Below are 10,541 nucleotides of genomic sequence, written 5' to 3'. Positions count from 1 at the left end.
CCAAACAGTTGCATTTGACAAATTGAAACACAGTTTAACTCATGCACCAGTTTTAGCACTGCCAGATTTTACTATTCCATTTGAGTTGGAATGTGATGCTTCTGGTACTGGCATTGGTGCTGTCCTCATGCAGAAACATAGGCCAATTGCTTACTACAGCAAATCCTTGGGCCCTAAAGCAGCATCTCTGTCCACTTATGAAAAGGAAGTTGTGGCTATTCTAGAATCCCTTAAGAAATGGAGACACTACTTATTAGGCTCTTCTCTGATCATCAAAATAGATCATCAAAGCTTGAAGTACATGACTGAGCAAAGAATTTCTGAAGGCATCCAACACAAACTGATGCTCAAACTCTTGGAATTCACTTACACAATAGAATACAAGAAAGGGAAAGAAAATAAAGCTGCTGATGCACTTTCAAGGAAGCCACAACTCATGGAAATATCTATGGCAGTGCCTAGTTGGACTGAGAAAATAGAAATCTCTTACAGCAAGGATAGCAAGTGCAAGGATCTCATAGCACAGCTAACTACAGGAACAACTACACTTCCTCTGTATAGTTACACAGCTGGTATACTCAGGTATAAAGATAGAATCTATGTGGGAACAAACACAGAGCTTCAGCAACAGTTATTGTCAACATTCCATTCTTCTCCAATTGGGGGCCATTCTGGAGTGAGAGCAACTTATCAGAGAATCAAGAGGATATTCTATTGGACAAATATGAAAAAAGATATTGAAAAATTCATACAAGAGTGTCATGTCTGTCGGAGAGTAAAAGGGGAACACTGCCACTATCCAGGGTTGCTGGATCCCCTCCCTATACCATATATGGCATGGAGACACATTTCCAAGGACTTTGTGGAAGGCCTTCCTAAATCCCAAGGGAAGAATGTGATCTTGGTAGTGGTCGATCGATTCACCAAATATTCCCACTTTATTGCTCTGTCACACCCTTTTACTGTCAACACTGTCATTCAGGCATTCATTGACAATGTGTTCAAACTACATGGATTACCAGTGTCCATAGTAACTGACAGAGATACAATATTTACAAGCAACCTCTGGCAAGCATTGTTTAAATCCTTGGGGGTCAAACTTAACATGAGCACAGCTCATCACCCTTAATATGACGGACAAACAGAGAGAGTGAACCAGTGCTTGGAGACCTACCTGAGAAGTATGGCTTTCAATGAACCAAAGAAGTGGTATTCCTGGTTATCTATGGCTGAGTGGTGGTTCAACACATCATATCATACTGCCACCAAGTACACCCCGTTCCAGTGCCTATATGGATTTCCTCCCCCTCTTTTTGGAGAGGTTTCAATTCCTGGTCCTAGTGATGTGGATGCAGCTACCTTTTTACATCAAAGATAAGAAATGCAGGAACAGCTCAAACACAACTTACTGGTAGCTCAACAACGTATGAAGAAATATGCAGATACGAACCGCACAGACAGACACTTTCAGCAAGGAGAGATGGTCTACTTAAAAATGCAACCTTACCGTCTTGCTGCATTTGATATCAGGACAGGCCTCAAATTGGCAACCAAGTTCTATGGACCATTTCGAATATTGGAGAAAATCGGTCACTCAGCGTACAAACTGCTCCTCCCTGATAATGCTCAGATCCATAACGTATTTCATGTCAGCCAATTGAAACGTCATCTAGGTCCCAAAGCTATACCAGCTCCAGGCTTGCCACTCGTGGACGAAACAGGACGGATTAAAATAGCACCAGTGCTCGTTTTACAAACAAGAGCAGTACCAAGACACCCAAATCTGGTCATACAGTGGTTAGTACAGTGGCTAAACATGTCCCCAGAAGAGGCCACTTGGGAGGACGCAGACTTCATCAAGCGCACTTTTCCCGATTTCTTCAACAACACAATTCGCTCCTGGTTCCCATCAAAAGATCCTCGAGGGCAAGGATCGTCTTCAGAGGGAGGCAATTGTCAGGACCCTGCTTCCTTGCACTGCTTAACTAAAGACAGGAACAAAGACTCTGAAGAAATCGATAGCTATAGCGAACCGTTATTCACTTGGGAGATGGACGATCCAGATGAAGCGTTCGGGCGATCAACGGTTAACCTGCTCTCCTGTTCACCGTCACACCGTTGCCGCCACTCACTGGAAGGCTACAGTAACGGAACGGCACACCACAGCGACTCCATCGGCTCTGCCAGCTATTAAGCCCCCTCTCCACGCCTCCAGAAGCATCTTTTCCCCATTCTGCAAGAAGTATTACCTAGCGTAGTTCTAGAACCCTAGCTATCTCTATAGAATTCGGATTTGATCCTCGAACTGAGTTGTACTTGCCACTATCTTCTGTAATAATTCAAGCCAGGGCTAGTTCAAGTGGAATTGTGTGTTCAATTTGATCTCTGGTCTTGTCACAGGTGGGGGTGCGGGGAGGACGGCGCGGCGGAGGATGCGGGCCGGCGGTGCGGAAGTGACGGATCCAGGTGGGGGTGGGAGGCACATGCGCTCTACTTGGGGGTGTTTTTCTTGTCAAATGCGTCCACGGGTGGGGCAAAATTACAAAACATTTTTTTCACTTATTTACTGGACTACGGGTTAATTACTTAATACCATAGGGGGCTTTTTGAAAAACATGCGCGATAGTGAACCCGGAAACTCAATCCGTGATTTACTATTAGGAAAAGGTATGTACCTAGTAGCGTCGGATAGATATATGAAAACTTGTTGTTCGATCAATCTCTCGAAGAAAGAGAGGTCACTCCTCTCTGATATGTTCATGACAATCTTGTAATTAATGGTCTGTTCCTTCATTTGCTTACTAACTAGCGTGTCGAGTTCTCTCTATACGTATAGTAGCTAGCGTCGACCAAGCACGGAGATAAGAAGGACACTTCTCTCTATTAGCTAGCTAACACAATATGAAACCCCTATATTAACCCTCCAAAAAAACCCTAAACCCACCCCCTTTCAAAAAAACAAAAATTTCAGCTCCCGCCAGCTGCTGACGCGTGGATGCCTTTTAGTCCCAACTGGTGTTACCAACCGGGACTAAAGGTTCTCCTGCCTGGACGCCCTGCAGCAGATACGTGGAGCCCTTTCTGTCCCGGTTCGTAAGTGAACCGGGACTAAAAGGTTTAGACTAAAGGTTTTGGGCTTTAGTCCTGACCCTTTAGTCCCGGTTCCAGAACCGGGGCTAAAGGGCCTCTCAAACCGGGACAAATGGACCGTTTTCTATTAGTGTACCTGCAGAATCCAGCATACTCCCATAAGGACCACTGGATAGATATGATCATTCATAGACTTCCTCTCCACCAATGATCTGAGTTTCTTGTTTGGCATGGCTGTGAGACCGACTTGATGTTTGAATGTATGTGTAGTACCATCGTTAAGTGACGTTGGCAATTTCTATTTAGACTCGATTGCACAGTTCGTAGGATTATCTTACATGAACAGTACATGGTATAGATTGTAGATTCTAGTCCGTAGGAGGACATATTTCCCATGACCAAAAATTAATAGAGGTGGTGAAGTGGCATAGTGGGACTGATGGTCTCCTTGTTGCCTTGTCTCGGGGCTGTCAGTGATGAGCATTGTCTTTGTCGGACGAGGAGAGAATTATGAACTCTTTAGTTGGCGCCGGAAGGCCGAGAAAGCCCCATCGTCTAGTGGTGCCGTCCGTTGCCTTTGTCACGTCGCCTCTCGATGTACACGAGTTTTGAACGTATGCATGAGTACATGTTCGAGACCTGGTCATGTGTACATATACAGTCGTATTTTTTGCAGCATGGTTGTATGTATGTGCATAAGATTTAGACGGGACTGCATGACCTGATACGTCGGGGCTCTACTACGACACATGTCGCTTCTTATTCGGTGACGGTTCATCGTTCGGCAGAGCGCAGTATTTCTGTACACGATTGGGGCGGACAGATAAGAGATAACACAATACGCGCGCTTCAACCTAGTGGGTCCCAGCTGTCAGGGAGAGAAATCATTTCTTCGCGTAATAAAGAGGCACTTGCTTGAGTACCGCCATGGACCTCGTGGGTCCTCACGACCTCACCGTCAGCCTCTCCACATACAGTCCTCTTCCGATGACTCTTGTTTGTTAACCATGTTGATCACGTCTTGTCGAGCGCACTAAGACGATGGACGACAACGAGACCTAGGTAAGGAACGGCCTGAAGCCAGGGAAGACGTGGCGGTGGAGTCCCCGGTTGAGGGAGTATGTAGGAGTCTATGGCAGAGGGGGGGTACGAGTGTTGACTGGTTAGGCTACGGTGTGAGGCTGTCATCGTCGTACAATATCAGAAGATGTGGGTGAGTAGAGAGATAGCTTGGCTAGCCGTGGGAGTAGGTTGGGGCGGCGAGATTTGCGCGGCAGCACAGGCGGCCATGGGACGCTAGAGCTGGTGGTCCTATCGGTTCTGGTTTGGACGGTTGGACCAAGAAGATCAGAGATTGATGAAGAAGGACGGTCATTGGACTGACATCAAACGGTTACTGTTGTCAGAATCATTTCTTGACTAAGTTGACAAGGTCTTGCGTACATCAATTTAGTAGGCCCATAAGTCAGTCTCCAAATCTGTGGCGAACAACATACAACTCATTTGCTAAAAAACATATAATTTACAACCCATTTGTTAATTCTTGACGAATTATTACAGTCCATTTTCCTTCTTTTTTAGCATTTCGGCCCATTTTCTTACCAAAATCAAGGTTAAAAATATAGTCAAAATTTCATTGAAATTTGAAATTTTAAAATAAATTTGAATTAAATTAAAATCCAATGAAATTTGAAATCTCAAAATAATAAAATAAAATTTTACACTAATTACCCATTTTCTGTGTTTTTATATATATTTACAACCCGTTTCATATTACTTTTAAGATTTACATCTCATAATCTGGGCAGATTGAATGCATTCCTCCTTATCTTGAAATATTTGCAGTCTCCTAGGGTGGAGAAAAAAATTTGGCCTGGGTTGGGTTCAAAAAAATAAAGTTGGGCTAGCTATTTCCAAAAAGAGAAAACGGTTGGGTTGGTTATGTAGTAAACATAAAATCAAGGCCCAAGCTAGAGAGACCACATTCCAGTTGATACCTTGCTCGGTCTCAACAACAATAACAAAACTGCTCGATTTGCTGGGTCCCACGTGTCAGCCGCTCCTTGTGCAATTATCTCGTTTATTGACTGTATGTTGATAATGTTGTGGATCCCAGATGCCAGCAAACCATTAGGAAGAAGCATTTTTTGCTTGTAATAAGGAGGCACTTGTTTGCGTACGGCCATTGACCTGGTGGTTTCCTACTATCATCCTCTTCAAGTACAGTCATCTTTCGATTCCTCTCGTTTATTGACAATGTTGATAACGCCAGAGGACGCCCTCGTGGCAAACACAACAACACAAAGGATGACGGGGATGCCTCTGACGGGAACAAACAAGAGCCAAGGAAGATGCAGCAGTGTGGTTGCTGGTGAAGGGGGGTACGAGCTGCTGTCGCTGGCGAATAACAGGACGTGTAGGGGAGTAGATACATCGCATGGTGATGGTGTCCTGGACTAGGAGGTACTCACCATGTCATCTCCTGACTAGGTGGGCCGACCGAGGAACCCTGTGGCGGTTAATTACTGGGCCTCTTCGGGCAGCCCATGACGTATATAAGGAGAATTTCACAAGACTTGTCATGCAAGATGAGGACTCCTCACCACCAACGTAGCTGACTAGGACTCTTTATATCCTAGTCCTTTGGTACATTATATAAAGTAACGCTAGACTAGTCAACAGATCATATGCAAAACACCCTAGAAGGTAGAGACATACACGTACGGTCTCGAGGTGGATCATCTTGTACTTTGTACTTCATCCATGAAATATAAACAAGATCAGGAGTAGGGTTTTACCTCTTTAAGAGGGCTCGAACCTGGGTAACATCATGTCCTATGTTCCTCATGTTACCGTCTAGATAAGACCACCAGTTTGGGACTCCCTACCCGAGATCTGCTGGATTTAGCTCCGACACATGGCCAACATTTCAGGGTCGATAGGGCGGCATTGCGTGCGTGACACCGAATCCAACAGTGGGAGGGAGGCGGGAGCAGGCGGTCCCGCCGACACTAATTTGGTCTAGGTGGTTGGAGGAAAAAGCCCTAGGATAAATGGTGTCGCCACATGTGTTGGACTGAAGAAACACGAGAGAATGAATCGTTTGTTGACTAAGTCGACACCATGTTGCCGAGACTTTTTAATCGTGGGTCTCAAATATCAAAATCTAAATCTGTGACGGCCATGCAGCCTTTCTTATTACGAATTTACAACCAATTTGATGGAGCGGTAGGCGGCTGCCATCCAAACAGCCCCGCGTATCATGCATGTTCACGGGCTAATTAAAATCAAGCAGGCATGGCCATCAGCATGCTCCAAGGACATCTAGGGTCGGCCAATCCATGTATATCACTCCTTATGCATGTTTAGTTTTGAAAAGAATTCATGCCCATGTGTGGTGACAGCCGAAGACTTCAAATGTAGGTTCTATTTTGAATTATACGGTTTATCTTCAACAATTAATGATGTGTCAAAAATCTTTAGTGGGCATGAAGAAACTCCCTCTTCGCCGGATGTTGATGCATGCCTGCAATTGCTATCGTGGAAGTTACTAATGATGGCAACGACATTGTTGTGCCCGAGGATGCGCTTCTGCAGGGTGATGTCATACTTGGCGGCACGTCAAAGGCATGCACATAAACCAGGTTGGTCTAGATGGTATTGAGGTAATCTCTCGGAGGACACATGGCAGCAAAAAAAAACCGTAGTGAGACATTTCTGTTCCATATTCGAAAGATCAATGACGGCCATAGCTTTGAGGTTTTTTTTTAACTTTGCCATATGTCGCTAATGTTGTGTTGAGCTGTATACATGTGTTACCATGATTCTCATGGTTTTTTAAATGGATGTGAATCTATTATAAAGGTCCGTAGAAAATAGAACACTTCAAACATACAAAACATTATATCGAGTACCATGCGCCACCTGCAATTGCAAATAATGTTTGTGCAATTTAGGTTTAGAAATGTGAAATGGGCTACTTGCACATTCCATTTTAGTTTCATCATTAAATAGAAAGCCTTTTGGATTTTTTTGTCCATTGTATTGAAAGTATTTTGAAAATTTAAATGAGAAATTAATTAGGAAAAAATAGTTCTATAGTTACAATTTATAAAAATAGAAGCCTACACTAATTATGTGCAATTTTAGGTAAAGAAATGGTACATTGTTTTGGTTGTGCAATTGTTATCTTTTTGTTTCTTAGATACTTAATACAATTGTATAGGTTTAGAATGCGCACTTGGGCGTTGTTTGCTCATATTGGAGGCTGAAATTGCACATGATTGGTTGCTACAGTTTTGGTATTAGGGGTGCATTTGGATGACAGCCAAAATTTACCATACCAATATTTTGGCTCGCCCATAGGAATTGGTGGCCGTTTGGACTGTTGCCAAGAAATTGGCGCGCCAACCACAACCGGCGTCCGCCTATGTAAATTTGGCCAACGCGTTGGCGAGACCAGGGCGTGGAAAACCTCCGCCAAAACATTGGCAGCCCGTTTTGTCCCCCTGTCTCAATGGGTCCCAGGTGCTGTTTAATTTTTTATTACAGTATATGATGCATGCAGCAAGGGAGCAGGCACTTTTGGCAGTAATTAGTTAATGGGACCCTCACACTATTAGCATGCCCATGTAGGGTAGGAATTTCGGATGGCTACAATCCAAATGATGCTAATTTACCAAAATTTTGGTCATGACCTTGCATTGGTCATACCAAAAATTTGGTGTGGCTAGCTTGGGCACAAACCAAACAGCCCCTAGAAATGTGCATTTGGGTTGTTTGCTCATATTCTTTTGCACCTTTTTGCGATTAGAAACATGACATTTAGGTAACTGTACATTCTGAAGACCAACATTACTCGATGCGCAAAAAAAAAAGACCAACATTACCCCATGAAAAAGTGCAGCTAATTGCATATTTACATAGAGAACATAGTTTTTCTCTGTAGATATTTTTTTTACTTTTGTGGTACTGTACATGCCTTTTTTTTTGTTCAAGTATTGGAGTTGCTTGTGGAGACAGAACAAGCCTTGTCTCTTTACCGGTACGTTGAAAAGAGAAATTGGCTGCACGCTAAAAACCAGGAGACTGTGTTCGCCGGTGGTAGTTCAAAGAACTGCAAACTGCAATGGCACAGAAAAGCAAAAAAGCTCTGCTAATGTCTGTTGCAAGTTGCAACAAACGTACGTACACACGCAGGCATGATCGACGCATCATCATACATCATGGCAGTAATAAAGTGAATAACCAAACCAAATCACCAACAAGTAATTCTGGGATTTCAGATCGGCAAACAACAAAGTAGTTGGAATCACTACTGCATCATCAGTCATCTAATTAATTCCCCAGCCGGTCCTTGCAAAGTAACAACAGAACCGGGAAAAGTAGATCGAATTCGACGGACCGACAGATCATCCATGGTTTCGCAATCACAAGATCAAGGAAACAAAGTAGCCCTAGCGAATGCGAACGACCGATATGAAGCAAGCAGAGTCGTGCGGAGCTAATCAAGACAAGAGATGGACCTCTCACTGGATGCGGTCGCGGATGGCAGGCTCGGTGGCCAAGGAGGCGAGCGTGCACACGTTCTCTGTTGGGAATAAGCCGTGGCGAGCCCGGGACGCGGTGCGCGTGCGTGCGCGCGGTGAACGCGTCGGGCTCGGCCCGTGGTAGACTGGGTTGCTAAGACGGACGCGCGGGGTGTGGCCGTGTCGGGCGCTGGAACCAGTTGTCCGTTGGCGTGCGTGCGCGGCGGGCCCAGGAGCTGAGGAGCGCGGGGCGTGGCGCAGTGGGCTTCAGGGCTGGGCGAAAGCAGCGGAAGAGCAGCGGCTCGCGCCAAGTCTCCAGGAGATCGTGTACGCGCGCGTGGAGCTCGGCGGGCGGGCGTTGCGTGGGCGCTAGCTGCGTTCAGCTGCATGCATGCATGAGTTTGTTAGATGGATCCGGTCAGCTAGCTTAGTGCGTGTGTGTGCGCGCCCGTGTATAAGTATTGACCCCGCATGTTGTAGTCTAGTGCGCTGGTTGAGTACGTGCTCAAAGGAAAAAGGCCGTCTGTGCGGCTTGGCGTTCGTGCGCCGGAAGCTCTCGCCGTGTCCTGTGTCCACTCCTTCCGTACCTTCTTCTTCCTCTGGTGATCTAGTTCAGAGAGAGAGAGGTGCAGAGAGAGAGGACTAGCTAGGGTTCGGCGAGGCCGGCGGCAACAACATTCTCCACGCTGATCACCACGGGCTGGAGCTCGAGGGCGGCGGCGCGGAGCTGCCCTCTTGCCGGCGCCCGGCCGCGCCGGGGTTCGGGCAGCCAAGCATGAACCGGAAGGATTCCAGGAGGGTGAAGGAGCGCTCCACCCCGCGGAGCGCCTCCTCGGCGTGCTCCCTGGCGGCCTGGAGCCTGATCAGACCCAGCCACTCGTGGTCGTGCCCGGCGCGGAGGTCGCCGACGCGGGCCGCCGGCTGCAACGGAACGGCGCCGCAGCCGTGGAGCGCCAGGCGCTCGGCCGCCACCACGTTGACGACGAAACCGGAGAGGTGGTCGGACGCGTGCTCGACGTGGGTCGTCGCGGACTGCAGCAGAGTGTACCGCCCCTCGGCGTCGCGGGTGTCCAGCACCACCTCCGGGGACGACGCCAGATCGACACGCGCGGCGGCGACGCTTTCCTTGGCGCGGGCGCAGCCGTCGCGCGCCTCGCCCGTCACGTGCAGGTACGTCGCCTTCCATGGCGGCGGCTGCGCCATTTCTCTCTCTCGCTCTCTCTCTATCTCTCTCTCTCGCTCTCCTCTCCCCTCTCCGTCGTCGCGGAAATAGCCAGCCTGGCATGGGCTGACAGGTCCCAACCTAGTCAACATACCAGTGCCATGACACAACATCTTCACTGACGGGTGGGCCGCACGAACGTGGGACCAGGTTTTCAGTGGCTCAGAAGCTACGTTAGCTCGCTCCTCGTGCCCCGTCGAGGGATCCTGACGTGGCAGCGAGACGATTCTGCGTGACAACAAGTGGGCCCACACCGTAACGGCTCATTCATTTACCCCACCGTCTCCAGAAACTACCTCGCCGGCGGTAGAAATAGGCCCAACCGACCCCGAGGCAGCAAATGTAAGGGCATCTCCAGCCGAGACCCAAAAAGGCTTCCCTAGGCGATTTTTTTGCACCGGCGCCGAAAAAACAGACCAGTAGCGCCTTCAGGAGCGCGATTTTCGCCGGCTTGGGCTGAAAACAGCGCCGACGGACCCAGCCCGAACCCGGCGCGCTGGGGGCGCCCGGGGGCGCCGGGGCGAGCTGTTTTGGCGCGAAAAAGACGCGGGCCAGCCGCGTCAGTGACTCGGCGCCTCGTCTTCCCCCAATAGCCTCGGTTCCCGCGGGGAATCAATGGCAAGGCTGCCGCCGGTCAGCCTTGCCATTGATTCCTCATGGGCGGCGCTTCACGGGGCGGCGCGCCGACGCCTCTCCTCCCT

The 10,541-nt window shown here is 47.9% G+C and overlaps 1 pseudogene; it reads right to left on the bottom strand.

Moving 5' to 3' along the window:
• Positions 1-9,123: 9,123 nt before the first annotated feature.
• Positions 9,124-10,198, bottom strand: LOC123064949 (uncharacterized; annotated as a pseudogene).
• Positions 10,199-10,541: the final 343 nt, after the last annotated feature.

Source organism: Triticum aestivum, chromosome 3B, assembly GCF_018294505.1.
Source record: "Triticum aestivum cultivar Chinese Spring chromosome 3B, IWGSC CS RefSeq v2.1, whole genome shotgun sequence".
Classification (NCBI taxonomy): domain Eukaryota; kingdom Viridiplantae; phylum Streptophyta; class Magnoliopsida; order Poales; family Poaceae; genus Triticum; species Triticum aestivum.
The sequence above is the reverse complement of the archived record's forward strand: the minus strand, read 5'-3'. Positions and strand labels throughout refer to the sequence as shown.